The sequence below is a fragment of the Triticum aestivum genome, chromosome 6D, assembly GCF_018294505.1.
Source record: "Triticum aestivum cultivar Chinese Spring chromosome 6D, IWGSC CS RefSeq v2.1, whole genome shotgun sequence".
NCBI classification, from domain to species: domain Eukaryota; kingdom Viridiplantae; phylum Streptophyta; class Magnoliopsida; order Poales; family Poaceae; genus Triticum; species Triticum aestivum.
In genome coordinates, this window is record NC_057811.1 from 240,113,156 (window position 1) to 240,123,633 (window position 10,478).

Consider the following 10,478-nt stretch of genomic DNA (forward strand, 5'->3'; position numbering starts at 1 on the left):
TCAGATCTGAAATCATGGCACTCGGGCCCTAGTGACAAGCATTAAGCATAGCAAAGTCATAGCAACATCAATCTCAGAACATAATGGATACTGGGGATCTAACCCTAACAAAACTAACTCGATTACATGGTAAATCTCATCCAACCCATCACCGTCCAGCAAGCCTATGATGGAATTACTCACGCACGGCGGTGAGCATCATGAAATTGGTGATGGAGGATGGTTGGTGATGACGACGGCGACGGATTCCCCACTCCGGAGCCTCGAACGGACTCCAGATCATCCCTCCCGAGAGAGATTAGGGCTTGGCGGTGGCTCCGTATCATAAAACGCGATGGATCCTTCTCTCTGATTTTTTCTCCCCGAATGTGAATTTATAGAGTTGGAGTTGACATCTGTGGAGCCTCAGGGGGCCGACGAGGCAAGGGGGCGCACCCCAGGAAGGTGGGCATGCCCTCCACCCTCATGGACAGGGTGTGGGCCCCCTAGTGTTGATTCTTTCGCCAGCATTTTTTATTAATTCCAAAAATATTCTCCATGAAGTTTCAGGTCATTCCGAGAACTTTTATTTCTGCACAAAAATGACACCATAGCAATTTTGCTGAAAACAGCGTCAGTCCGGGTTAGTTCCATTCAAATCATGCAAGTTAGAGTCCAAAACAAGGGCAAAAGTGTTTGGAAAAGTATATACGATGGAGACGTATCAGCCAACTAGGCAATTTTGATGAGCTGTCCTAGAATTAAATGAAGAAAGAAACGGTTAAGTATCATATCATGAAACCGTATCATAATAAATGCTATGCTACTATGTGTCATGCATGACAATGAATAAAGTACTACATATGATACTACTCTATGATACTATGCATTAGACTAGCCATAGTGGGAGTAACTTCAGCAGTAACATCGAGTCCAACTCAACAAATTTGCTTATGTGGCAATGAGTTAATGAGGAGAGAGGTAGTTTGAGTAACTTAGCTAGTTACTGTAACATCACATGTCCCAATGCAATATGAGTCTATAACCTAACAAATGAAGCTTTGCATGTTACCATACTTATGTTACTACCCACTATGAAAGGTAGTAACATAGTCTAGGGATATGTGTATGTTACTCTCCATTGTGGCTAGTCTTAGAGCAAGTACAATAGAGTGACATAAGGAGGCTATAAGGAATAGAATAATATATATGTGCTTATTAGTTGGAGGAAAGAGAAGAGGGGAGAGAAGAGAAGCGGGCTCTTGGTTAGTAGAGCCAGCTGCAACACGAGACCCAAGACACTTTGTGAGGATGTAAGGTGGGCCAACTATTGATAAACTAGTACATATTTAAAACTTATTATTGTACATGCCGGCTAAGAGGTTGGCTGTATATGACATGGCAACTTCTTATAGCCGACCATTGGCTGTATTATTAACCATGCTCTTAGTGAGGTAGCTAGTATATCATAGACTAGCTAGTATCATACTCCCTCCTTTCCGGTTTATAGGGCTCAATTCAAAAATCTCACCAACCAAGGTAGATGGTGAGTGGTGGAATACTTTTGGTAGTTTGCAAAAACACCTAATTAATGCTTTTGTTTTCCTCAAAAAAATTATGTTTACCAATGTATTAATTGCAATACATGCATGCATAAAGTACATGCATTGGTCATTTTTTGCTTAATATATACTTACATGCAATGATTTAATGCACCTTGGAATCTGAACATGTGATGGGGAACAACCAAATTGAGCCTTATAAAATGGAAAAACTAAAATTTTGAGATAAGCCTATAAGCCGGAAAGGAGGGAGTATATATGCATGATACTAGTATATGATCGGTAATACCTCCATAATGCGCGCATGCATAGTATCATTAGTATCTTAGGTTGCCTTATTAATTGCCATGCATGACACAAAGTAGTACAACATTTAATATGATACGGTATCATGATATGATACGACACCCTCTCTTTCCTCAATTAATTGTGTGCCGCATCATCCAAAAAGTGTAGTTGGCTATGCAAGGTAAGTGCAAAGAATGACTTAAACATAGCAGACGACATGAAATGGGCCAGAACGATGTACCTAGCTAGTAATTGACGATTTGTAGTCCGAAGTGCCGCATCTCCTTTTGGAAACTATGATCATTCTTATGAGATGCTCCAGTATGGAAGGTGCGAGCACCAAAACTTGTGCCAAACTTTACTGTTTTCTCCATGCGATCGTGAGAGCATGCGACGGTGACACAATGATTTTTGTTATCTTCTAGACTCTATATGCATTTCCTGAAATTAAAATACCAACAAGGCCTATGCCTCTGGCTGCACCCTACGGCTGAACTGTTTGAAGTTTTTTCCCGTTTCTCGCACAATGAATGAAAACTCGCAAAGCGACACACAAATGATCTTGCTAACACGCACGTGTAGTTGCGACTATTATATATATACATACAAACAAGATCTCCTTTTTTGCATATTCAAAGTTTGAGATTGCAAGCGAGGCCTGCCGCCTGGTAAAATGTACCAGAAAATCAAAGCATAGTGTACAATCGTGATTTCTTACCGTGGAGAAAAATTGGAGGCGAAACGATGAACTCATGTTTTCAGTCAAACAAAAATATGATGTTAGGTAATGTAAATGTTTTAAAATAGCACACGGTTCACTCACGAAAGCCGTGTGCCCACTAAACCGTGGCCGATGCCCCCCTCTACCACGCGCGCGATCTGAGTCATGCGTTCTGATTGGCCAGAATCCAAACCCCACGGATCATACGTCTGCATCGTTGGATTCTCCTTGATCGAACGGCGACCCTCATCCCTTTCGACAGCACATGTAAATGTTTTCAAATAGCCCCTCGCAAAAAAATGTTTTCAAATAGCACACGGTTCACTCACGAAAGCCGTGTGCCTACCAAACTGTGGCCGATGCCCCCCTTTGCTGCGCGCGTGATCTGAGTCGTGCGTTCTGATTGGCTAGAACCCAAACCCCATGGATCGTACGTCTGCACCGTTGGATGCTCCCAGATCGAACGACAATCCTCATCCCTTTCGATAGGAAATGCAGTCCGGCTAGGAATTGATTTATATGCCAAAATGCACGGTAAATTCCAAAAAATGTCTTACATATAGCACAGGAGACCTGAAATACGCCAGCAAATCAAACCCGTGGTATAATTGTGATTGCTTTACGTGGGAAAAATTTAGAGGCAACACGATGAACTCACGTATTCATTTCAAAATTAGTACGTCTTCATTTCAAACAAAATTATTGTGTTTGTGTACACGAGCGCTTAGAGGCAACCGTTTGCATAGGCCTTTCCGCGCGCGCGACGACTGGGGATATTTTTCACCCTTTTCACCTAGGCCGCCAATACCCCCCACCGCCCGCCCTCGTTTCACTCAACTAGTCCACCCAATCTCCATCACCAGCTTCTCCCTCCCCCAGATCCACAACAGAACCCTCTCCGGTGCCGCCGTGCTCACCCCGGCCATGTGCCCGCTCTTCGGCGTCAAGCCTACCTCCACTGCCGTTCCCAACACGCGGCGGCCCGCACCTCGCCGTCTTCGTTTGCTTGACAGCCACCCTCGAGCATATTGATGCAGTAACCCTCGCCTCTCCTGTGGTCCGACCGGGTTTGCATTAAGAAGCCTACTAGTTACTGCTCTCCATCACGGTGAGGCATATTTCCTCGCAATCCCTCTTCCAATTTCGTTCCGTATGTTCCCAAATTGGCTATAAAATAATGGAGAGCGTGTATATGTTCATGATCTACCTTCCTTACTACATATAAGTTGTATTTGTTCTGATAAGTTACTACCTATTTATAGATCGCGGGCACGCGAGTCACACAAACTTAAGAAATTAGCCGTTCATTTTCTAAATTATTGCATGTCATGTTTAGAAAGCTTGATACCAAGTTGTTAGTTTTATGCTTATCCTCCTTTCCTGAGTTTCACATGTGTTCTCTGTAGATGCCAAGTAGCAGCGACATCACTCATGCTTCAGGCGATGTATATTCATCTGATTCGGACAACCCTAGGTCTTCAGCAGATTGTGAGGGATCAAGTAATCTTGAATGGGATAGAGTTGCAGCAATTACCCTTCTGGTCAGGACATGGAGGAACGCTCCAAGGAATCCCACACACTAGCCTAAAGGTGTATATGAAGTAACCGAAATTGATTTAAAGTCTTGGGCTCCAACTAAACCAGATAAAGCATGCACGAGGTTCAGGAGTGTGTGTGGATTTGTTGGCAGGGCAAGGTTCAACATTAATCTGTTGGGGTTTCGGAAGGCTGACACAGAAACACGATGAAGGATAGTCCGGGAGATCATGGATCACTTCAACATTCCAGAGCAGTGGAAAATGCAGGTGGAACACGCTGCTTGGAGAAAGTGGAAGCACGTGTTGTACAAGAAGTACTTGAGTGAAGGCAAGGACCCAATTCCCGCATACCCCCAAATTACAAAGGTAGACTGGGCAGAATTCAAAAGGGCCAGGGCATCTAAAGAGTTTGGTGAGAAGAGTTTCAAGCAGTCGGAAGTTCAGAAGAAGAATATACACCCCCACCGTATGGGTGTGGCAGGATAGTACGACATGAAACTGATATGGGACCAGGAGGACAAAGAAGAAGTAGCGGCGGGTGGAAATCCGACCTTTAGTGAAATCAGGGGCGAATGCGCCAGAGACTACTTGCAGGCACATGCAAAGAGGCGTGATGACGGAACTTATTACTTTGAAAACTCACATGACGCCAAACTGTATCAAGTGATGTTAGAGGCTTCCAAGATCCCTGGAAGGTTCTACAGGAACTCAGGGCCATGTGACCTTCTATCCGTTACTCTGGAGACAAAAGAGCCCCTTGGCCGTGCAAGGGGTATAGGTGTTAATGTCCCGCACAAGAGGGCTTTCACACTCAACAAAGAAGAGAGGCTCAGCATGAAAAAAGCGAGGAGTGAAATGAAGCAAAATGCATTGTATGAAAGGTTGAGGAAGGAGATTTATCCGGCTGTTCGAAAGGATGTTGAGGAGTCAATGATGATGCAGAAGACTCCAACACTGAAAGATAGCCAGCAGATGGGAGGGGAGGCGGTCATGGAGGATGCTGCTTATTGCGCGATAACACTGCACAAGAGTAGATGTGAATCAGCTGACCCCAGCGACACTGAGACTGCAGCTGCTCATGATGATGCTATATCTGATCTATATGGAATGAAAGACATACTGAAGGGCGTGCTTACACATTACGAAGGTACATTAAAATGTGCAACAGCCTGGGTTTGCCCACCCTTCTTGGAAGATGGCCTCTTGTTGGACAATGTCCATTGAAGCCGGGCTGTGTGAAGTGCTACGTGACTGAAGTAAACCCTGGATTCAATGAATTTGCCCTGAAGAATGTCCTTGGAGACTTTAATGAGCAAAGGACCTTGGGAGAAACACTGTTACATCACATCCAGTGGCCACGAAAGGAAATAGAGTTCATCGATGAGATCCCTGAAGCCCCGCCAAGAGCAACCACTGTCACCCCTCAACCAGCGCTCTCCTTGCCACAGCAGCTCTCGCAGGCTGATGCATCAACCTGTGATCAGCCGTCCCGACTTTGTGGTGTACAGGCTATGCCTCCGCCCCAAACCAGCAAGTGGAAAGGCCTACAACTGCTGAAGACGCACCACCGGTTCAGATGCCGGCCACTGATGCAGCGGGGGGAGACCCAGCTGCAGCACATGCTCAGCAGACCAACCGGTGGAACGGACTGCTAAGCAGTCTGATGCTTCGGAACCGCCTGCTAAGCAGTCTGTAGGTCTAGAACCGACTGCTCATTAGTCTGTCCGTCCACAGTCGTGTGATCAACATACCAACGCGTCAACACTTCCTACTTAGCAAACCAATGCGTTGGCACCACCTGCGCAGAAACCCGACATAGCTTCAATGCATGGTCAGCAGTCCCATGCCTCTGCTCCTACAGCCCAGCAGTCCATCATAGCAGCACCGCCAGCTCAGTGGTTCGGCATAGATAAACCGTCAGCTAAGTAGTCCATCCAAGCTTCACCGTCTACTCGGCAGTCTACCTTGCAGGCAACCAGACGTTCTGCCAGAAATGCTTCAACTACCAAGAAGGAAGTGGCCAAAAAGGCTACACCTCAAGGAAGCGCGGCGGGAAAGTGAAGAGGAAAGAGAATGGTTGCCTCTTACTTAAAGCACTCAACTCCCAGAACCAACTTAATAGCAGCTTGTTTGAATCGGGGAGTAATATTATTTCTAACGCCATGGATGATGAAGAAGTACGTTTGTTGCTTGCTAAAAGTAAAGAAGATGTACTTGAAGCATGCAATTACGTCCATGGCCAGCCATTTCTTGTTGGCGAATACTTTGATGAGTGCAGCTCCAGTTGCCGCGAGTTACATGAATATTGCATGGATCTAATGTTAGCAGGTCAGCATGGTTTGCTAGTCCACTACAACAGAGATCATTTCCGACACGATGGTGGTTCCATCGATGTGAGTTTCAAGGACTTACATCACTTCTTCAACTTCAACGTGCCCGATGCCACTCTTGTTAGATGCCTGATTTTGTAAGTACTTCACAAACTCTGATCAACTTCTCCATACAAGGCTGTAAACGATAAATAGCTAACTGCATTTTATTCCTTTCAGGGGATTGAACGCACAGAGAAGAAAAAGGGAGAGTGTGTATTTCATAGATCCTGAATTAGCAAATGGCTCAACAATACATGGTAAGGACCTATGGGACTGGGCCGTTAACACAGTCGTCCGTCTCTTCGAAAACATGTCCCATGCAGAATCATTTCTCTAGCCATATACTGAACCGTAAGTCAAGTAAACAACCACGCATACACTTATTGTCTTTCAGATTTCGACATAATTCATAAGTTCATGGATTTCTTAATATTTAGCAATCACTGGATATTGGTATTCATTGCTCCAAACAAGAACACTGTTTACTACATCGATTCTCTCAAAGAGTCAACAAACGCTCAGGATCTGACGCATCTTCAACAATTCATGGATAAGTATTGAATTCTATGATGTTGACATTAATTTGCATTCATATCTGGTTCAATAATTGTTGTTGTCAAAATTCATCATCATTTGCAGTGTGCTCGCATTGTGGAAAACTAAACCAGGGAACTTGTTCAAGACGGGACTACCTCTGCATCACGAGATAGTTTCTCCGGTAACACACCGAAATCCGTTATTTTCGGAAAACTTATCCAATAGTCTACAAATACCATTCCTTACGCTAGTCAAATGTTCAAACTTCTAAATAAACCTCTTTCTATTTTGTCCAAAGAAAAAATAATACATCTAACACCGGTTAGGTTGTTCCTAACAGGAAAAATACGTGACTAATTCTGTACAAAAAATTTCAGTGTCCTTAGCAAGAAGCAGGGACCAACCTTTGTGGATACTATGTTTGCAGACACATGATCTCCATCTGCAAATCTGCTGATAGTTGTGAAGATCCTCGCAAATTAGTACCAGTAAGTCTATCTTAATTAATATCTTCTACTCCACTCGTATGGCACATTCTGATCTTAAAAATACTACAATCGTCTTAAAACCGAGGACCCCTGAACCGCTCCCGGCTGGTGAATTGCTACATTAATCCTGCTGGTGATAATGAAGATTTTAGCATGCCTTCTCCTGAAACATTGAGTAAGAGTTAGCCGCTAAACATATACACATGGATCCATTGTTTTCCATCTGATGAGGTCTTTGTATTTCGTACACTATGATTAATTATGTAATGCATATATGTGTGGACAAATCATTGGAATTTAGCTACCATATGTTCAATTGCAATTGTTGCGAAATCTGATGAATGTTCTTCATGTGTACACTATTTGTTCAATTGAATATTGTGGGGAATTTGCTTTTTGCGTGCTGATTCAGAATGCGATATTTTTGTTTATTTGTTCAATTGAATATTGTGGCGAATTGGCTTTTTGCATGCCGATTCAGAATGTGATATTTTTGTTTATTTGTTCAATTGAATATTATGGCGAATTTGCTTTTTGCATGCCGATTCAAAATGGGATATTTTTGTTTTAACCTGGCAATTGCTCCGCACACGGTTCAACTAAACGAGTGTGTGCGATCCACATCGGGAAGCATACGTCAATCATAGCGGAACCGTCGGTGATACACAGCAGATCGCAAACAATTTGCTGCTCTACTACGTGTGCGTAGGGTCTCCGGAACCGTTTGTGATATCGCGTTATCGCACACGAGAACTCGGAGTAACCCATGCCCAATGTAAAATACAATCCCAGTCGTACATTTTTCAGGAAACGTGTGGGATCCCAAACGAAAAGCACACGTCACTCTTGCGGCAACCGTTGGTGATACCCAACAAATCACAAATGGTCCGCAGCACTTGTATGTGTGCGAAGGGGCTCCTAAACCGTTTGTGATAGAACATTATCGCAGACGGTAATTGTTGGGAACCGTGTGCGATGGAGTCTTGCATGGCAGACGGGTTACGCAGAAAACTCGTGTGCGATGGGGCACAAATCGCACACAATTCATATGTTGGCCAGTGTGCCTTACATATTGTTTCCCAAAGGGTTCATTATGACACACCGTATGGTTTCACTGCATCATTCGAAACGTTTAATCACCGATTCTACACGTGCGAAAGAATTTAGTGTGTGGTGCATCGCACACGATTACATTTTGGAAGGCCTATGAATCACAGCTCCATATCCCCAACAGTTTCTAGGTCGTGTGGGAAGGACAACCTATCGCCCACACTCACTTGGCGACGGTCCCAAATGCCATCGCGGAAAGGGGTTAAAAACCATTTGCATAGCACCGACGCATAACAGTGGGATGATCATGGCATAGATGCAACATCATGTGTCAATATCAAGTATTTTTCGTCGCATCTCTAGCAGAAGGTAGAGCTACGAACATGCAAGTACCAACGGGCATGCATCAATGCAACGATTATATAAAGCTCATAATCAACAACGTCATCATGCATACGGAAAATTTATCGATGAACAAGAGGGGTGAATCATGGTCAAAGGGCTGCTTGCCTTCGTTGGCTTGGTCTTCAAAGTCTTCGAGTCCTTCTCCTTCTTATTCTCCAACTATGTCATCAAACACGGGATCTATCCGTCGCAAAGGAGCAACAAAAAATTAAGGCAAAAACAAATACGGAAAAATGGAAGTGCTCATAAAAATGTTCAATCATTTCTTATAAATATTAGGATGAAAACTAAGAATGGAAAATTTCTTAGTTTTGGAACTGGATCTAGGGAAACAGAGAAATGGATTTTCAAAGAGGGATTTAGCTGCTCAAATTTGAATTTGAATTTGAACAGTACACAAAGGTGTGATGGATTTGCATGAAGGTCACATCATTAAATAGGTGGGATTTTTAGAAGAACACAGGAGTTGGAATTATTTCATTTGGACAAATATTTTGATCTATAGAATATTTAGAAAACAGACAGAAAAAGAAAAAGGAAAAAGGGCACTGTGCTACTGGGCCAGAACGGCCACAGTGCAGTGGCCCAGAGTGAGAAGAGGCCCAGGCGAGCCGGTGCGCGCGTGCGCTAGGCTGTCAAATCTGACGGGCGGGGCCTGGGCGTTAGAGAGATAGAGAGGCGAGGGAGAGGTGAGGATGACAGGTGGGCTCCACCTGTCATCTGTAACCCCGTGACAGAGAGGCCGGCGAGGTCACCGGCAGCGATAGGAGGCACGTCGAGGTTGGGAGAGGACACGGCTGGACTCGGCGTCGTGTCGCCGTTCGGGTGGTGGTGGAGGCGGTCTCCGGAGTGGCTTGGTTCATGTAACACCCCGCATGTAACTTGCCATATTTGTAACTCCGACTCTTGCCATTTCCGGCTATGTGATATGATTTTCCCTCCGTTGTCGGGTTTTGTCTTTCGTTTTGTATTTTGTCATGTCATGCATTTTCATATCATGTCATCATGTGCATTGCATTCGCATACGTGTTCGTCTCATGCATCCGAGCATTTTCCCCGTTGTCCGTTTTCCAATCCGGCGCTCCTATCTCCTCCGGTGCACCCCTCTAGTTTTCTTTCATGTGCGTGTGTCAAACTTTCTCGGAATGGACCGAGGCTTGTCAAGTGGTCTTCTTATACCACCCGGAGACTACCGGTCAAGTTTCGTTCCATTCGGAGGTCGTTTGGTACTCCAACGGTTAACCGGGCATCCGCAAAGTCCATTTGAGTATCCAGCAAAACCCCCCTCCAAAACTAGCCCAAAACCCACCAAACTCTCTTCCATGCTCTAGGTCGTTCGATCACGATCGTGTGGGCGAAAACCGCACCTCATTTGGAGCCTCCTAGCTCCCTCTACCTATAAATAGGTGGGCATCACGAAAAACGAAACTGCAGTCGAAACCCTAAATTTTTCCCTCCGCGCCGCCGAACGCGTCCGCCGTCGGCCGGACACGTCCGCCGCCGCAACCGACGAATCGCGGCGCGCCACGTCGCCGCCA